Consider the following 17,745-nt stretch of genomic DNA (forward strand, 5'->3'; position numbering starts at 1 on the left):
ACCTTCAAGAATGGCACTTGTTTGTTTCATTACCTTCCCAGCCCCATCTCCCCCACACACTCATAAACACACACCAGCCCCTCATTCGCCATACTCCCGGCACTCCTGACAGATCCGAAAGTTCCAGAATGTTTCTGAATCCTCACTACTCTCCTCGGCTTCCCTGTCCTGTCCAGGGTAAGTCAAATCCAACTCTGACCCTTAGCAGCAGAGTAGCCTTGGGCAGGTAATTTTACCCTCTCTGAGTCCCCTCTTTATCTATAAAATAGGAATAAGAACTCTATGTACCCTCAAGGGTTACTGTGAGGATTAAATGAGGTACCGCACACGAGAGCACCCAGTGGCAGTCAACAATTGATCATCACTCCTATCCTAAGATGGGCCCATTCCGCCATGCTTGCGTCCCCATAGCCCTGGTGCATGCCACCTCTGCAAAGGCCCGGTACATGCTAGTCAGTGATTGTGAGCCGTGGGCACAGCCCCCCTTGAGAACACAGCCCAGACCCCCACTCCAGGGGAAACGTGGACCGGCCCAGGGTTTTTTGAACAGCAGCTGCAGCCTCCAGCCTTTCCCTTAGGGCTGGCCTCTTGACCCTGAGTCCTGAACTTTGCACCCCGCGGGCCAGCAGAGAGGTGCACAGGCCTCAGTGCTGCCTTGTGCGATGCCACAGGCCGAGCACGGCCCTGGCTGGCCTCCCGGGCTGCATGTGCAAAGAGCTGCTGGTCAGAATAGCCTGGGCCTGAATCCCTGCACTACCATTTATAAGCTGGGCAGCCCTGGGCAAGTTCCTTATGCTCTTTGAGCTTCCAGTTCCTCTTCCATGAACCAGGAATGATATTAATACCCAGATCATGGGGCGCTTCTAGGAATAAAATGAAACCAGCTGTATACAAAGTACTTAGCAGTATGTCCGCCTTGTGGTAAATGCTCAAATAACGGATGCTATCGTTAGAATGAATACAATATAGGCCAGCTGGACTTTCCAGCCTTATTCTACAAACAAAATTAGGATGAGGATGAACAACACACTCTCCTCTTTATCACCTAAGATGGGAAATAACTTTGTGTCCTCTTCCTCTAGCTCTGGCTTCCAACGTTCTCCGAAGGATATCTGCTTTGTACACAGCTAATGCCTCGGCATGGAAAGGGGGACGGAAAAGCTCATGTGCTCCATTCTGTAACCCCCCCAGGATTTAGCTGAAGGGTTTCCCTTTGGGGGTCTGGAAAACACTGCCTGGATGCGTGTCAGCTCTGCAGACAGTAGATCTCCCTCCCCTCCGCCCTCCAGAGCCGCCTGCAGCCAGCCTGGGTCGCATCTACCCTTCTTCCCGAAGCAGGTGAGGGTGGGTGGCGAGGACTGGGTGTCTGCTCTCCCTCGTCCTGGCTGAGTATCCACAAGACTGTCAGCCAAAGGGCTGTCTCAGGGCTGTCTGGGGGAGTGCCAGGGGCGGGCAGAGACAATAGAGAACAAGCAGTGGGGCCATTTTCTTTTCTGAAAAGCTCTTCATTCCCACACTAATTGCAGCCTCTGGCCTGCCTCAGTTTCAGCCTCGGTCTGTTTGCCGAGTCTGCTGGCAAGCTGCTCCCAGTGTGTTTCCTCCACCTCCTTTTTCTTGGCCAGACGCGACCAGTCATAAACTGACAGGAAAAAACACAGCTCTCCAAATTATGTTGGTGTCTTGTCTAGGGTCATTATGGAACTTGGGACAAATCCCAAACAGGCCTCAGCTGCGGTGGATGCCGTCCTGAACGAGCACCTCTCAGCTTTCTGACTTCACCTTCATTCCTGTGTGCTGACTACAAATGAATTCCTTTTTCTTCACACTCTCCCAGGCTGCTCTAAAACCAAGGGCCCCATGAAGGCCAGAACCAGGGTGGGTTTTCTGGGTTTCCCTGTGGAAACTGGAGACCTCTTACCCAAGAGTGGATTAGCCCTGCCTTTGAAAGGTCCTTTATTCTAGTACAAAATGAAGTCAAAGCAGCTAAGGGCTGGACCGTGGAACTGACAGATGTGGATGGAGAAGTTGCAGGGTGAAGAGTTAGAGGGATGAAGGGAGTCCTTCCGGCAAGGGCAAAGCACGTATGATCGCATGACGAGAGTGGTGGAGCTGCAACTGTGGGTCCACGTGGAGTCCCTGCGTGGTGCGAAAGGTTAACATGCTTGGCCGCCAACCAAGAGGTTACAGGTTTGAGTCCTTCCAGAGGCACCTCAAAAGAAAAGCCTGGCCATCGGCTTCCCAAAAACTAGCAATTGAAAACCCTGTGGAGCATGGTTCTCCTCTGACACACGTGCGGTCACCAAGAGTCGGCGATGACCCATGGCAACTGGTTTGTTTTGCTGGTTCCATGCCTCAGACTGCACGAGCAGGGAGTCTGGATTGTCACTACTTCAGGGTGAAACCATCTTGAGTTTTTGAGCACAGAAGTAACAATGAAAGCAGATTCCCCCCCACCCCACGTCCCACCCAGGGTGGGAATGGAGGGAGAGGGTTCAGTACACTGAAAGGCTCAAGCACCTTATCTGTGAGAAAGAGAGTCCCTGGTTCTATCCACGTCCTGGAAACCCTGGTGGCGTAGTGGTTAATGCTAGGCTCCTAACCAAAAGGTCGGTGTCTTAGTCATCTAGTGCTGCTATAACAGAAATACCACAAGTGGATGGCTTTAACAAAGAGAAGTTTATTCTCTCACAGTCCAGTAGGCTACCAGTCCAAATTCAGGGCATCTCCAGGAGAAGGCTTTCTCTCTGTCGGCTCTTGAGGAAGGTCCTTATGATGCATCAGTCTTCCCTTGGTCTGGGAGCATCTCAGTGCAGTTACCTCAGGTCCAAAGGACTCGATCTGCTCCCGGCACTGCTTTCTTGGTGGTATGAGGTTCCCATGTGTCTCTGCTCGATTCTCTCTTTTATATCTCAAAAGAGATTGGCTTAAGACACTATCCAATCTTGCAGACCTCATCAGTATAACTGCCGCTAATCCATCTTATTACATCATAGTGATAGCATTTACAATATATAGGGAAATCACATCATATGATAAAATGGTAGACAATCATACAATACTGGGAATCATGATCTAGCCAAGTTGACAGACATTTTGGGGGGACACAATTCAATCCATGACAGTCGGCATGTTTGAATCCACCAGGCGCCCCTTGGAAACTCTATGGGGGCAGTTCTACTCTGTCCTATAGGGTCATTATGAGTTGGAATCGACTCGACGGCAATGGGTTTTTGGTATGGATTCATGTCCTCCAATACTACCTTGGCTCCTGCACTAACCTTCCAGAAAATTGAAGATTACACATTTGTTGTATTTCAAACGGACCCATTTTCTTCTTGGTGCACCGACATGGTAAGCTGGTCTGCGTGATGACACCTAAGGGAGGAGAAGCAAGTATTTAGAAGTATGAGGGGAAACAAGCCCGGAAGACAAAGGATACAGCCCTTTTCCTGTCACCTCTCCATTTAAGACCAGAGACAGCTCCTAGCTGAGCAAATTTTATTCACTTAAGGACAAGACTCTGACCTCTGCACTATAATCAAAGGGTTAATTTTTATTTTCGGCTTTTTACTCTTTCGGTTGCCAGAAGACAGAGAAAATTACAGTAAGTGCTAGCTGCCAGCTTTTGTCATGAGAACAAGGTATCAGGATTGTAAAGTCTGCCAATGGTCCTGGGGAATGTGTATTACCTTGACCTTTAGAAATGACTGCATTCTGATTGGCTAGCTGGGCTGCCCTCTCCCTGGGGGTCAGCAGGGCCATAAGTACTGACAAATGGAAAGGCAGGCAATCAAACAAGACCTTCTAGGAAGGGGGACGGCGGACGCTTCAGGCTCCGTTTATCCAGCCCTTTCCCAGTGGGCCCCACCCCACGACACAAGCATGTTGTCTTGCTAGGGCGTGCCGGGCTGAGCGAGCCAGTATGGGGCTGAGGGGGTGGGGGGGAGTAGGGGGTCGGAGGGAATGTCCTGGGTGGGGTGGGGGCCTTTTCAGGCCAGGGCAGTGAGAGCCGACCCGTCTGCATGTGGGACGCGGCGGTGTGTCCGTGTGGGCCTGGCTGGCTGTCGCTGTGTCTGCGTTGGTACCTTGGCATGAAGCGGGTGGGTGTCTGGGTTCGCTGGCAGGATGGGTGGGGACAGAGGTGGGCGTGCTCTGGGGGTGGGGTCTGGGTGTCCTGGGTGGAGGGTGGGGCTCTAGGTGGGTCTCTCGAGGGAAGCCCCTCCGCTCTCTCTCTGGCGGAGGACGTGCTGGGTGGATTTATTGAAGAGGCGGTGTGTGCGTCTCTGTGGCCGTCCAGGTAGATGACAAAGTGCCATTACACAGAAAACGGCTTTTCTGCTCCATCGAGGACGCGCTCAGGGGTCCTGCCTCGGGGCCAGGCTGGGAGGCTGGCGGGCCCCCTCCGCGGCGGACACTGCAGGGCGCGTCCATCCAGGCCTCTGGGGAAGATGCTCTGTGACCGGGAAAGCGGCTGCTGTCCTGTCCAGATCCCTCAGCGTCGGGGTGCTGGCGGCTGCAGCCCCGATCCCTAGCACGTAATGCTAATAACGCACTTTCAGAGGAAGAACGGGCTCCGGGAGAGCAGCAGTGACATTTAAAACACAGAAGAATCTAGGTGCGGGACGGAGGCTGTGTTAGATCTGCAGCACGCCATCTCAGCGTTTGGGTGGCAGGCATAATGAGTCTTGACTTAGCAGCCGCAGCCGCGCAGCGATTACCACGGAGACCGCGCCTGGCGGCGACCGGCGCTGCAGGCTCCGCCTCCCGGACCGCGCCCCGCCCCCGGGAGGGCGCCCCGCCTCCCCGAGCTCGCCATTGGCTGTCTGCCCCGCGGTGCCCCCCGAAGCCACCAATCACCAGCTCCGTTTCCTTACAAAGGGTGGAGAGACGCCTAATGGCAGAAGCCACTGCTGCATCAGAAAGCCAGGCTGATGGCTTAATTGAAGTTAAAATAAGTTCCAATCAGAGAGGTTAAAAACTTGAATAGGGTTACTTAATCTTACAGAAATAAGGAAGCAGTATAAAAGCCCGAGCAGCCCCTAATAACCGGCCGTGGGAAGGTTTCTATGGCAAAGGTTCGGGCGGGCACTGAACTGACTGGACTCATCCTGGATCTCTAGACTCCAGCCTGGGCTCCCTCACAACCTAATCCTCTGTCGCTTCCCATTTGGCGGTCTCTGTCTCCTCAATTTAGAGAGAAGGATTGGATAAATCTGTTCGGACCCTTCCAGTGCCAAATTGCTAGAAGCTGCAGATTCTGAGTCATCCCCTTGGAACCAATGCTGTGTAGCATTCGGGCCTGAACAGAACAACATCGACCTGGAGGCTGATTTGAATTTTTTTCTTTGCCTCTGTCTGCAGAGAAAGGAATCGCTGTCTCATTCCCCTTTGCCGGAGGAGGGGGCGGGGGGAAAATCGATAGGTGTTTAATCTGCAAGGGAGATGAATTTCCCATTTAACACAAGGAGAAGTGGACTGCTCTGGGGTGAAGACTGATAGAACTGTCAGATGCCAGGGCCTGCAGGAGCCATGAAGAATCCAGTCCAGCCTCTTCGTTTTACAGATGAGGAGTCTGAGGCCTAGAGACGCCAAGGAACGCACAAGGCCCCCCCAGCTGTCAGAGCCCGGATAGAAATTGGGGCCCTTTCTGCGGCGCCATGCTGGACAGCTCTGCGGGCTTGCTTTCCTCTGAGACCCCAGCTTACGGTGCCTTCGCCTCCTTTTCTTCCTCCTCCTCTCACATTGTCCAATAATTATTGGCAACGTGTGAACCCTGCCCTCGGAAGCTTGGTGCAACACACGGAGGCAAGGACCAAGCTGAGTGTTCGGATCCTGGCAAAGGTGCATTCCTTGAGGGAAGAAAGAGAAGCTGCCTTTAACTGGGCCACAGTCTGAAGCTCTCAAGCATCCCAGTGATTCTGCAACACGTAGGCTTTGCCTTTGAAGGATTTACAGCTGATTTCACCAACGTTCAAAGCCTTAAAAAGAGCGTGAGATAGCCATTATGTCGGCAGTATCATGATTGACCGCTGGATTCTCTTATTTTCCAAATGTCCCAAACCCTCAACACACTTCGACTGAATTTAGTTCCCTCTAACATCTTGTGGTTTGTGCTCGACTTCTAACCTAAAGGCTGGCAGTTTGAACCCACCCAGCGGCTCCACAGAACAAAGGCCTGGTGAACTGCTTCTATTATAATTACAGCCAAGAAAACTTTACGGAGCAGTTTGACTGTGTAACGCATGGAGTCACCATGAGTTGGAATCCACTCCGACGCAGCAGTTTTTATTTTGTTTAACATCTTGCAGCCCTCCAAGAATAAAACCAATTGTCTGTGAGTTCATTCCCACTTATGGCAACTCCATAGGTCAGAGTAGAACTGTGCTCCATGAGGTTTTCAATGGCTGATTGAAAGCAGATTGCCAGGCCTGTCTTCCTAGGCACTTCTGAGTGGACTCAAACCTTGAACCTTTCAGTTAGCAGCCAAGCTCTTAACCATTTGCACCACCCAGTGACTCCATCTGACTTGGATTGAATTGTGTCCCCCAAAAATATCTGTCGACTTGGCTGTGTCGTGATTCCCAGTATTGTATGATTGTGTACCATTTTGTAATCTGATGTGATTTCCTTATACGTTGTAAACTCTATCACTATGATGTAATAAGATGGGTTAGCAGCAGTTATACTGATGAGGTCTACAAGATTAGATAGTGTCTTAAACCAATCTCTCTTGAGATATAAAAGAGAGAAGTGAGCAGAAACACACGGGAACCTCATACCTCCAAGAAAGCAGTGCCGGGAGCAAAGCCTTTCCTTTGGACCTGAGGTTCCTGTGCAGAGAAGCTCCCAGACCAAGGGAAGATTGATGACACAGACCTTCCTCCACAGCCGATGGAGAAAGCCTTCCCCTGGAGCTGATGCCCTGAATTTGGACTTGTAGCCTACTGGACTGTGAGGGAATAAACTTCTCTTTGTTAAAGCCATCCACTTGTGGCATATCTGTTAGAGCAGCGCTAGACACCATCCAAGAATAGATTTCCCCATTTTACCAAACCCAACTCATTCCCTATACCTGCTTCCCGGGCAGCCTCCTCTACCCCAGCATCAAGCACTTACAGAAATCCTACGATCTCGTAAAATGATGCCAGGCTCTTGGGGAGTTCACAAAGAATAGCCGCCCTTGGAGAGCTCACAGTCTGATTGGAGAGGCAGAATACCTGTACACAAGGACAACCATGATGAATCTACCTGAAAGGTTCCCATGTAACCACTAGCCTTGGGTACAGATGAGGATACCACAATAAATACCCAGGTTTGATGGCTCAGAGCCCAACCTACATAATCGTAGGGCCTTGGGTGCCTCCATGGTGACCTCAGGGTCTCATTCACACATGCTCATGGAGTCCTCCTATGTTCTTTTCTGTAGTCACCAATAGTCCAGGGCCTGCAAAGCCACACAAAGATGTCATTTCCCCATTGCCACTGACGGCTCTGCCCTCCATCAGCAGCCTGCCATTACCTGGGGGTGTTTCTCAGAAATCTCACAGCCACAAAAGCTTTGAAGAGCCAAAATGTGTTTTTTTCCTTCAGGTTCACTGCAATGGGGGTACAATGAGCTCCACACAGTACTGTTCTGTCAACACGACCAGACCTAGTCCCTGGGGTTGAGCTAAAGAACAGCCACTATGCTCTGCCTTCCATGCCCATTTCTCTCTTTTTCCCCATCACCCAGACACTTACGTTTCTCCTTCCAGCTGCCCTTGTACCTCCCGTCCTGCAAATAGTGGCCAGAGGCCACCAGTTCAGCAGTGCCTTTGACAGAACTAAGTCTCTGAGTCTCTGGTTTGCTAAGATACCATCCTCGCCTCCTGACACACACACCCACACACTCAACATACATACCCCACACCATACACACATCACACACACACACACACCCTGGAGGGTATGAGAAAAGCTGACGGGTGGCACAGACAATAAGTGCCACAGTGTTTCCAAACAGGAGGTGTCTAGAGGGCTGGCACTGTCAGAGAAGATTCCAGAGATAAGGACAGACCTGTGTTGGACTTTTAATAAGTAGAGAAAAGAACATTCCAGGCAGAAAGGAGGGCAAGAAGTTAGAAATGGAAGAGCTTGATTGGGGAACAATGAATACACTAGTTTCCCTGTAATAAGGTTCCTGGAGAGGAGAATGTATCTAAAATCAGATGTATAATTATGAGTCAATGTGTCAACACAGAGATACTCAACAGAGAAATAGTTGAGGTTGAAAGTATTGTAAGTCATCCACATATAAGTGTAATAATGTATGTCTGATGTCAATATGATTTTTGTTCCTTTGTAAGTGATCTGCGCTTTCTCTGGGATCTTAGAATTTTCTCTTTTTCTTTGATATTCTTAATTTTGCTATAATTTATCTACGTGTAGATTTTTCCTTATCTCTTCTTTTTGGCATTCTGTGAGCCTGTTAATCCTACACATTGTCTCTTTCTTTAATTATGAGAAATTTATTTCCATTATTTCTTTAAATATTCTTCCTCTATGTTTTAATTTTTCCCTCCATCTGGGATGTCTATTATCTGGATTTGGCACTTGTACATTTACTCCATGTAGTTAGCATTTTTTCCCACTATTTTCTACGAGAGCTCCTCAGCCTGATCTTCCAGTTCATTGATTCACTCTTCAGCTGCATCCATCCTACTTTTTCCCCCACCTATTGTGCTGTTTGTCTTAACTGTGGTATATTTTCATAACTAATATATCCTTATGGTTCTTTTTTATGATTTCATGCCTCAGATTTCTTCTTTTATCACTTGAGAATATTTATCACACATGTTCATCCATACCAGTGTTCTTCAGATGGTGTATCAATACACATTGCTGGTTTCCTTTGAGTTAGCTGCAATCTGTAGGTGTCTAGCTACTCTGGTTTGTGAGACCCTATTTCCCTGGGAGTATTTAACTATTACATCAGTGTTGATAAGCTCCAGGAGAGGGAAAGGGAAGAGCCGAGAGCAGGGGGCTCCAGGCACCACTGTACTATAGCTGGTCACTCCTGCTCGCTGCCACTGTACCAGACGGCCCTTCTGGTCAAGGCTTCACTTCTAAGACTCCCCACTGTAACCCCCCAGGCCTAGGGCTTGCAGGGTAAGGACAGAGGAGTGAATGCTGAGGGCAGCTGGTCAGTCTTCCCTGGCCTTCTCAGCTTCTCGTCCCAGCAGGGCTTATGTGCTTCCCTGATACCACCCTACGACACCAGCTCTGGAATTCTGAACTCTAGCTGCAGACGGCAGGGGAAGCATTTAAAAGCTTTCCCCCAGCTTATCCCCTCCCTGCTGCCCCAGGCTGCAGCACCTACATCTGCACATGTGCCAACTCAAAACAGGTTTCAGACTCCCCACATTTTCCTCCTAGTTTCCTGGCTAATTCCTGAAATTGAAGTTTTCCTTTTGCCTCTATGGTTTCTCCAGTGCTCTCCTGAGGGAGCCAAACAACCAACTGAGCTGGTTCACCATTGACATAGAAACTGGAACTTGATGGTGGTATCTAACCAAAAAAGAGACAGAAGGAAGGAAGCGACAAAGGAAGGAGAGGAAAAGATAAAAGGCTAAAATGTCTCTCTTTCAACACTACAGACCAAAGTCAAAACCTTTTTCCACATGTTCAAAGCAGAGCCCAACGCATCATTAAGTGGTACTGGTTCATTCATTCGTTTATCCACCCATTTAACAAATACTCTGTGCACCAATTATGTGCTGGCTCTGGGATCACCGTGGTGAAGAAGACAGACAAAGTTCTTGCCTGCACAGAGCCCGTATCCCAAAAGGGGAGACTGACAAACCAGATCATTGCAGATGGCAGTAAGTGCTACGAAGAAAATGAAACGAGGTGGCATAAAGGAAGTGAGTGGCTGGGTGGCCAGAGAAGTTCTCTAGAGCCCAGGGGGACACATCAGAGCTCAGCCCTGAAAGGAGTCACCATACGAGAGCTGCAGGCAGAGGTTTCCAGCTGCAGGAAGAGCGTGGCTAGTGAAGGACCAGAAAGGGGGATTGTATGGCTGGAGCAAAGCGGGTGGGAGGGAGAGTGGTAGGAGGCAAGAGGGAGGCAGGGCCAGATCATGCAGAGCTTTGTAAACAAGTGGAAGGAATTGACATTTTCTTTTAAGTACTATGAAAAACTATTGCAGGATTTTAAACAGGGGAGAGACATGATCTGATTTACATTTGTAAACATTCCTCTGGCTGCTGTGTGGCTAATGGACTATAGCATTATCTAGAGAGGAATCTTCTTGGCATGGGGAGAACAAATCCATTCAAATTTCTTGAATGGACATTCCCCTTCTGAGCTTTAATTTGCCTCAGGAGGGGATGTTGGTACTGACTACCCCACCCTATCTGCCCCCCATCCCCCGTGTAATTAATTTTTGGTCTTCAGGTTTACAAGTCAATATCTTATGACTTCACTAGAATGAATCAGCCCCCCAAAACCTCTGGGCAAGCTCATAAAATTGAGTTTGTAGACATGCGAAGTTATGAACTTGACTCTGATCAAACTTCTGCCTGCCTGTTTGGTCCTATGAGCAGTAGGTCAGAGCCCTCTTGGACCCCTCTGGGCTGCAGCCACCTACATTAAACCACTTTCATGTTTGTTGAATGAATGAGTGAAAAAATGAAAATAAGATGTCTGGCTGGTTAACTAGTTGGCTAGATGGATGGAAGGACGGAAAGAACCACTGGACAGATAGATGGATGGATGAATGGATGGATGGATGGATAGAGAGAGAGAGAGAGATAAGTAGGTAGGTAGCTAGGTAGATAGATACCGGTTTGGGGATGTTGGAGGCAGACAGAGGAAAGTCCCAGGCGAGAGGCAGAAGATGGACAAAGGACACTGGTGAAGGAGTTGATCTTGCCTCTTAACCCATCCCCTAAATAATCTAGGAGGCTCCCTCAATCAGCCTTCCAGACTTTTTTGATGCCAGTAGACTTATATAAACGGCCTGAAACAAGTAATCACAACCTCCTCAAGTCCTTTGCTCCCAGAAGGCAAATGGATGTAATCACCCAATCTTCAGATCTCACAAGTACATTGTCCCCTCTCTGAGCCTACAGACTTTAGATAGATAGATGATAGACAGATGGATAGACAGACGGATAGACGGATAGACAGATGGATAGACAGACGGATAGACAGACAGATAGTTGCCGACGAGTGAACTCCAACTCACGGCGACCTTATGTACAACAGAATGAAAAGTTGCCCAGTCCTCATAACTGCCAGCATATTCAAGCCATTGTTATGGCTGTTGTGTTAATACATCTCACCAAAGGTCTCCCTTGCCCTTGCTGTCCCTCTACTTCACTAAACACTATGTCCTCTTCTAGCAATTGATCCCTCCTGATAATGTGTCCAAAGCAAGTGAGCTGGACAATGTTCTATTGTGATTCATGAGGTTTTCCTTGGCTAATTTTTGGAAGTAGAACACCAGGCCTTTCTTCCTCATCTGTCTTAGTCTGAAAACACGTCTGAAATCTGTCCACCATGGGTGACCCTGCTGGTATTTGAAATACTGGTGGCAATAGCTTCCAGTATCATAGCAACACACAAGCCACCATGGTACAACAAATTGACAGATGGGTAATGGCTACAGACTTTACACCTCCCCAAAGTTCCCCTCCAGCCCTGGGTCTGGGTAGGTGGGTCCAACAAGAAAGGAGGGGCATGGAGCTCCTAAGACACAAGGTTTGGGTTTCTTGTGGGACTAGAGACAAAGATGAAGCAGAACATCCCCACCCTGAGGCTTGACCTCTGACTCCCAAGGACCCCGCTGCACAGAGGTGGGACTGTCGGGCATCAGCATGGGGGCAGCATTACCAGAAGGCCCATCCAACCAAGACCTCTTCCCCTACTCCCAACCTGCCCCTTGAGAAAGAAAATCAAGGCCAAAGTGTAAACGCAATCTGTGAGGTTAACACCTTAAAGTAGGAGCCAGAGAAACTAACTTGAGCTGTAAACTTTCACCTAAAGCACACTAAAATAAAGAAGAAAAAAGAAATATAACAAGGGAAACTATGCGTGCGGGGTTTCCTTTTGGGGTAATGAGAACGTTCTGGACAGAGGTGGTGGTTGCACAAGTTTGTGAAGGTACTAAATACCACTGAATTGTGCACTTTAAAATGGTTAATTTTATGTTATGTGGGTTTCACCTCAATAAAAAATAAATTACTAAAAAAGTTTAAAAAAAAAAAACTAGGAGCCACTTTTAATACTTTGGTTGAAATTCATTTGTCTTGTCAGTAAGAGCAGGGTTCTGATGGACTGGGCCTCCAGACAAAGAAAAAAGCTTGATACACAGCAACACGTGGGCTTAGAAGGACCAAGACACGGAGAACAAAATGCCATTTTGCTGTAAGTCTGCCCTGCTTGGAAAATCTGGCTTTTCTAATTCTGGTGGGAAGCCCTACTCTACTCTGTTGGTAGAAGGTTGAAAAAGAGCCAGTATCAAAAGAAGACGCAGGGCCTGAAAGATTCCCCATGTGGTTGCTTTTGTTCTCTGCAAGGTTTCCAGCAGGAGACAGATGCTTTCCACATGTCCGAGAAGGGGAGTTCCCTTCCACTCCCTTTGCTCCTTAGACACTGTGGCACACAAGCAGTCATCACCCATGGCCAGTTTTCGAGAAACTTCTCTCACTGACCCCCACCACCACCTCTGAGCAGGATGACCACGTTTCCACCCATCCTGCACCCCATGCCCATCCGAACCTGAGGTTGATGTGTATCCCCACTGAGCTCATCCTTGTGGGGTGGAAGGGCTGACGCAAACAGGCTGAGGACATGGATTGTCCTTTGTGGCCCTTGTCTGTCGTCACCTAGGCTCCCTGTCCCAAACTATTTTCTCCCCAAGCCCCTGGGCTCCTCCCCTCCAACTAGCAGATGAAATCAGATTAAAACCCTTTCAAGACTCAATTATGATCTGCTTTGAATTATTTGTTGGTACCATGTGTTTTCACTAATGGAAGGCATGCTGATTAAAGGACTGATTCAGAATCTTTGTTATGATTTATGGATTTTGATATCCATTATTTGGGATCCCATATGTCCCACATGACTCTACCAAAAAAAAAAGAAACTCGCTACAGAGTAGAACTGCACCATAGGGTTTCCAAGGAACACCTGGTGGATTCGAACTGCCGACATTTTGGTTACCAGCCATAGATCTTAACCACTGCACCACCAGGGTTTCCCACAAGACTCTGGAGATCATAAATCCTGCTGATATGAGTCAGTGATAAAATCTTTTTTTTTTTAATTTCATTTCTTGAAAATTTGCAAAGCATGGGGTAGAACATCAAGGCACCTGGCAGTGACTGCACATGCATTTTATTCCAGTCTCCCTCTTCTTAGCCTTTTTATTATTTTTCATGAAACTTTTCTAAACATGGTACAAAGCATTCTTCCTTACTGCAAAAGCAGTACTTACAGCCCAAATAAATAAAGCGAAGAGATTTTTTTTTTTAATCTTAGGAAAATTACCACTACAAGGCATTCTTCATTACTGTAAAAGCAGTGCTCACAAGCCAAATAAATAAAATTAAGGAATTTGTATCTCAGGAAAATTACCACTAGTATGTATTCTTCATTATAACAAAAGCAGTACTAACAGCTAAGAAGCAGAAACAGCTGCCCTGGAATACTGCTACATGTGGAAGCAATGATTGGGCCCTAAGATTGAATGCAGGGTAAGAATAACTTCTAGGAGTTCGAGTCTCTTGAAAAGTACCACTGCAATGCATTATTGTTTATTACAAAGGCATTATTTACTGGGCAGAAGCTAGAAAAGCAGGGAGCCGGTAACACCTGGAAACAATGAATGACGTCAAGGAGAAAATGGCCACTATGACTGAATAAAGACTGGGAATACCTTATTCTCATGATAAGTACGTTCTCACAAGAACATAGTAACTGGGAAACGTAGTGAGGAGGCTTATCTCACAGAAATAAAGGCAACCCTGTCAAAAGTTTAGAGCACATCTAGGAGGCATCACCTAAGATAATGCTCAATCTACACAAAAATGAAGCTCCAGCTCAGCGTTCTTGAGTTTCACGCATTTCAAAAGGCTCTTACCTTGAGGCTAAGTGCATTAAAATTGCACTACCTCCTTCCCAAGGAACTCGAGAGGCATAAAAGTGGTTGGGATACCGTATGTCCCATGAGTCACAAAAGGGTTTTAAAATAAGCACGAGGGCAGTATTATGGATTAAATGGTTTCTCAAAAAAAAATATGTGTTGGAATCCTAACCCCTGTACCTGTGGGTATAATCCCATTTGGTGTAAATTATTAGCTAATATTCACTGAGCAGGAGCCTTTGTTGACACAAGTGGTTTGCCATCAGCTGCTAACCTAAAGGTTGGCAGTTCCAACCCACCCAGCAGTGTCACTGAAGAAAGGCCTGGCAATCTGCTTCCATAAAGATTACAGCCAAGAAAACCCTATGAATCAGTTCTACTCTGTAACACACGGGTCACCATGAGTTAGAATTGACTCAAAGACAATAGGTTTGGTGTGTGTGTGTGTGTGTGTGTGTTTTAATTTACTGAGCACTTACTATGCACCAGTCACTGTTTAAGCATTGTGTGTACATTAACTCGTTTAGTTTTCACAACTACCCCTTCATATAAAAACCAAAAAACCAAACTCTTTGTTGTCGAGTTAATTTTGACTCATAGCGACACTGTAGGACAGAGTATAAGTGCCCCATAGGGTTTCCAAGGAGCACCTGGTGGATTCAAACTGCCAGCTTTTTGGTTAGCAGCCAAACTCTTAACTGCACCGCCACCAGGGTTTCCACCCCTTCATATAAGGTATGATTATTATCTTCATTTTACATGTGAGTAAACTGAGGCACAAGGAAGGTAAGTAACTTTCCTAAAGTCACACAGTTAGCAAGAAGCAGCACTGGATTTGAACCCTGACAGTGAGTGTTCAGGGACAGGGCTATTACCCACCATACCATATTGTTATCTCTGCGACAATACTCAAGACTCCTTGTTATTGCAGTAAAGCAGCTGCTCTTTCTGTACTCATTACTGTGTGTTGCCATTGAGTTGACTCTGACTCATGGCAATCTCATGGCTGTGACCTTCCAGAAGTAGATTGCCAGGTTTTTCTTCCAAGGCTCCTCTGGGTGGGTTTAAACTACCAACACTTTGGCTAGTAGTCAAGTACTTAACCATTTGCACCACCCAGGGAATCCATAGTATTTTTCAAAAAACCATTATAGAAGATGTCATTCATTATTGAGAATATATGTCCTCCAATAATCTTCCTTAAGTGGCTTACAAAACCGTAATTCATCTGTCTCTTTTTTTTTAATATAATTTGTGTTTTAGGTGAAAGTTTACAGCACAAATTAGTTTTTCATTCAAAAATTTATACACAAATTGTTTCACGATATTGGTTGCAATCCTCGCAATGTGTCAGCACTCTATCCTTTCTCTTTCCACCCCGGGTTTTCCTTGTCCATTCGTCCAGTTTTCCGGTCTCTTCCTGCCTTCTTGACTTTACTTTTGGGCAGGTATTGCCCATTTGGTCTCATATACTTGATGGAACTAAGAAGCACATTTCTCATTACTTGTTTTATAGGCCTATCTGGCTGACAGGTGGACTTCAGGGGTGGGTTCAGTTCTGAGTCAGCAGCATGTCCAAGGACCATAGTCTCAGGGGTTCCTCCAGCCTCTGTCAGTCCAGTAAGTCTGGTCTTTTTTTGTGAATTTGAATTTTGTTCTTCATTTTTCTCCTGCTCTGTCTGGGACCATCTATTGTGATCCCTGTCAGAGCTGGCAGTGGTGGTAGCCTGGCACCATCTAGTTCTTCTGTGCTCAGGCTGGTGGAGGCTGTAGTTCTTGCTGTCCATTAGTCCTTTGCATGAATATTTTCCTTGTGTCTTTGGTTTTCTTTATTCTCCTTTGCTCCGAACGGGATGGGACAAATGGATGCATCTTAGATGCCGCTCACAAGCTTTTAAGATCCCAGACACTACTCACCAGAGTAGGATGTAGAACGTTTTCTTTAGGAACTATGTTATGCCAATTGACCTAGAGGTGCCCCAAGACCATGGTCCCCAGCCCCCAGTCCCAGTAACTCAGTCCCTCAAGGTGTTTGGAGGTGTCTACAAAGCTTCTATGACTTTGCCTTGGTCAAGTTGTGCTGATTTCCCATATTTTGTGTGTTGTCATTCCCTTCACCAAAGTTAACACTTGTCTGCTATCTAGTTGTGGTTAAGAGCTTGGCTGCTAACCAAAAGTTTGGCAGTTTGAATCCACCAGCCACTCCTTGGAAACCCTATGGAGCAGTTCTACTCTGCCCTATAGGGTCTCTATGAGTTGGAGTGCACTCAATGGCAACTAGTCTTGGTTGTGGTCTTGGACTATCTAGATAATGATTTCCTCCCTCCTCCAACCTCCCCTCCAGTGTAACCATCTAAGATTGTTTTCTTCGGTTTTTATAATAGTGTCTCATACAATATTTGTCCTTTTCTGACTGACTTATTTCACTCAGCATAATGCCTTCCAGATTCATCCATGTTGTGAAATGTTTCACAGATGCATCATTGTTCTTTATCATTGCATAGTATTCCACTGTGTACATGTACCATAATTTGTTTGTCCATTCATCTATTGAAGGGCACTTAGGTTGTTTCCATCTTTTTGCTATTGTGAACAATGCTGCAATGAACATGGGTGTGCATATGTCTATTCCTGTGACGGCTCTTATTTCTCTAGGATATATTCTTAGGAATGAGATTGCTGGATGGTATGATGTTTCTATTTCTAGCTTTTTAAAAAAAAATTTATCTTTTTTTATCGTTTTCCATAGTGGTTGTACCATTTTACATTCCCACCAGCAGTGCATAAGAGTTCCAATCTCCCGCAACCTCTCCAACATTTTTCATTTTCTGCTTTTTGATTTGTGCCAATAATGTTGGGATGAAATGGTATCTTATTGTAGTTTTGATCTGCATTTCTCTAATGGCTAACGATCGCATCTGTTAGTTGCCAGAATGCCTTCTTTGGTGAAGTGTCTGTTCATATCCTTTGCCCATTTTTAAAACCGGTTTGTCTTTTTGTTATTGAGGCATTGAAGTATTCTATCAATTTTAGAGATTAGACCTTTGTCAGATATGTCATAGCCAAAATTGTTTCCTAGTCTGCAGGTTCTCTTTTTATCTTTTGGTGAAGTCTTTTGCTGAGCATTAAGTGTTTAATTTTTAGGAGCTCCCAGTTATCTAGTTTATCTTCTGGCATTTGCGCATTGTTAGTTACCGTATATATTGTATATATGCCTCCAGTGTTGTCTCGGTTTTTTCTTCCCTGCTCTTTATCATTTTAGGTTTTCTATTTAGGTCTTTGATCCATTTTGAGTTAGTTTGTATGTATGGTATGAAGTATGGGTCCTGTTTCATTTTTTTACAGATGGACATCCAGCTTTGTCAACATCATTTGTTAAAAAAAAAAAACATCTCTTCCCCATTTAATGGACTTTGGGCCTTTGTCAAAGATCAGCTGATCATAGGTGGATAGATTTACATCTGGGTTCTCTATTTTGTTCCATTGGTCTATGTGTCTGTCATTGTACCAGTACCAGGCTGTTCTGACTATCATGGCTGTATAGCAGGTTCTGAGATCAGATAGTGTGAGGTCTCCTACATTGTTTTTTTTCTTCAGTAATAGTTTGCTTATGAAGG

This window comes from Trichechus manatus, unplaced genomic scaffold (genome assembly GCF_000243295.1).
Source record: "Trichechus manatus latirostris isolate Lorelei unplaced genomic scaffold, TriManLat1.0 scaffold00160, whole genome shotgun sequence".
NCBI lineage: Eukaryota > Metazoa > Chordata > Mammalia > Sirenia > Trichechidae > Trichechus > Trichechus manatus.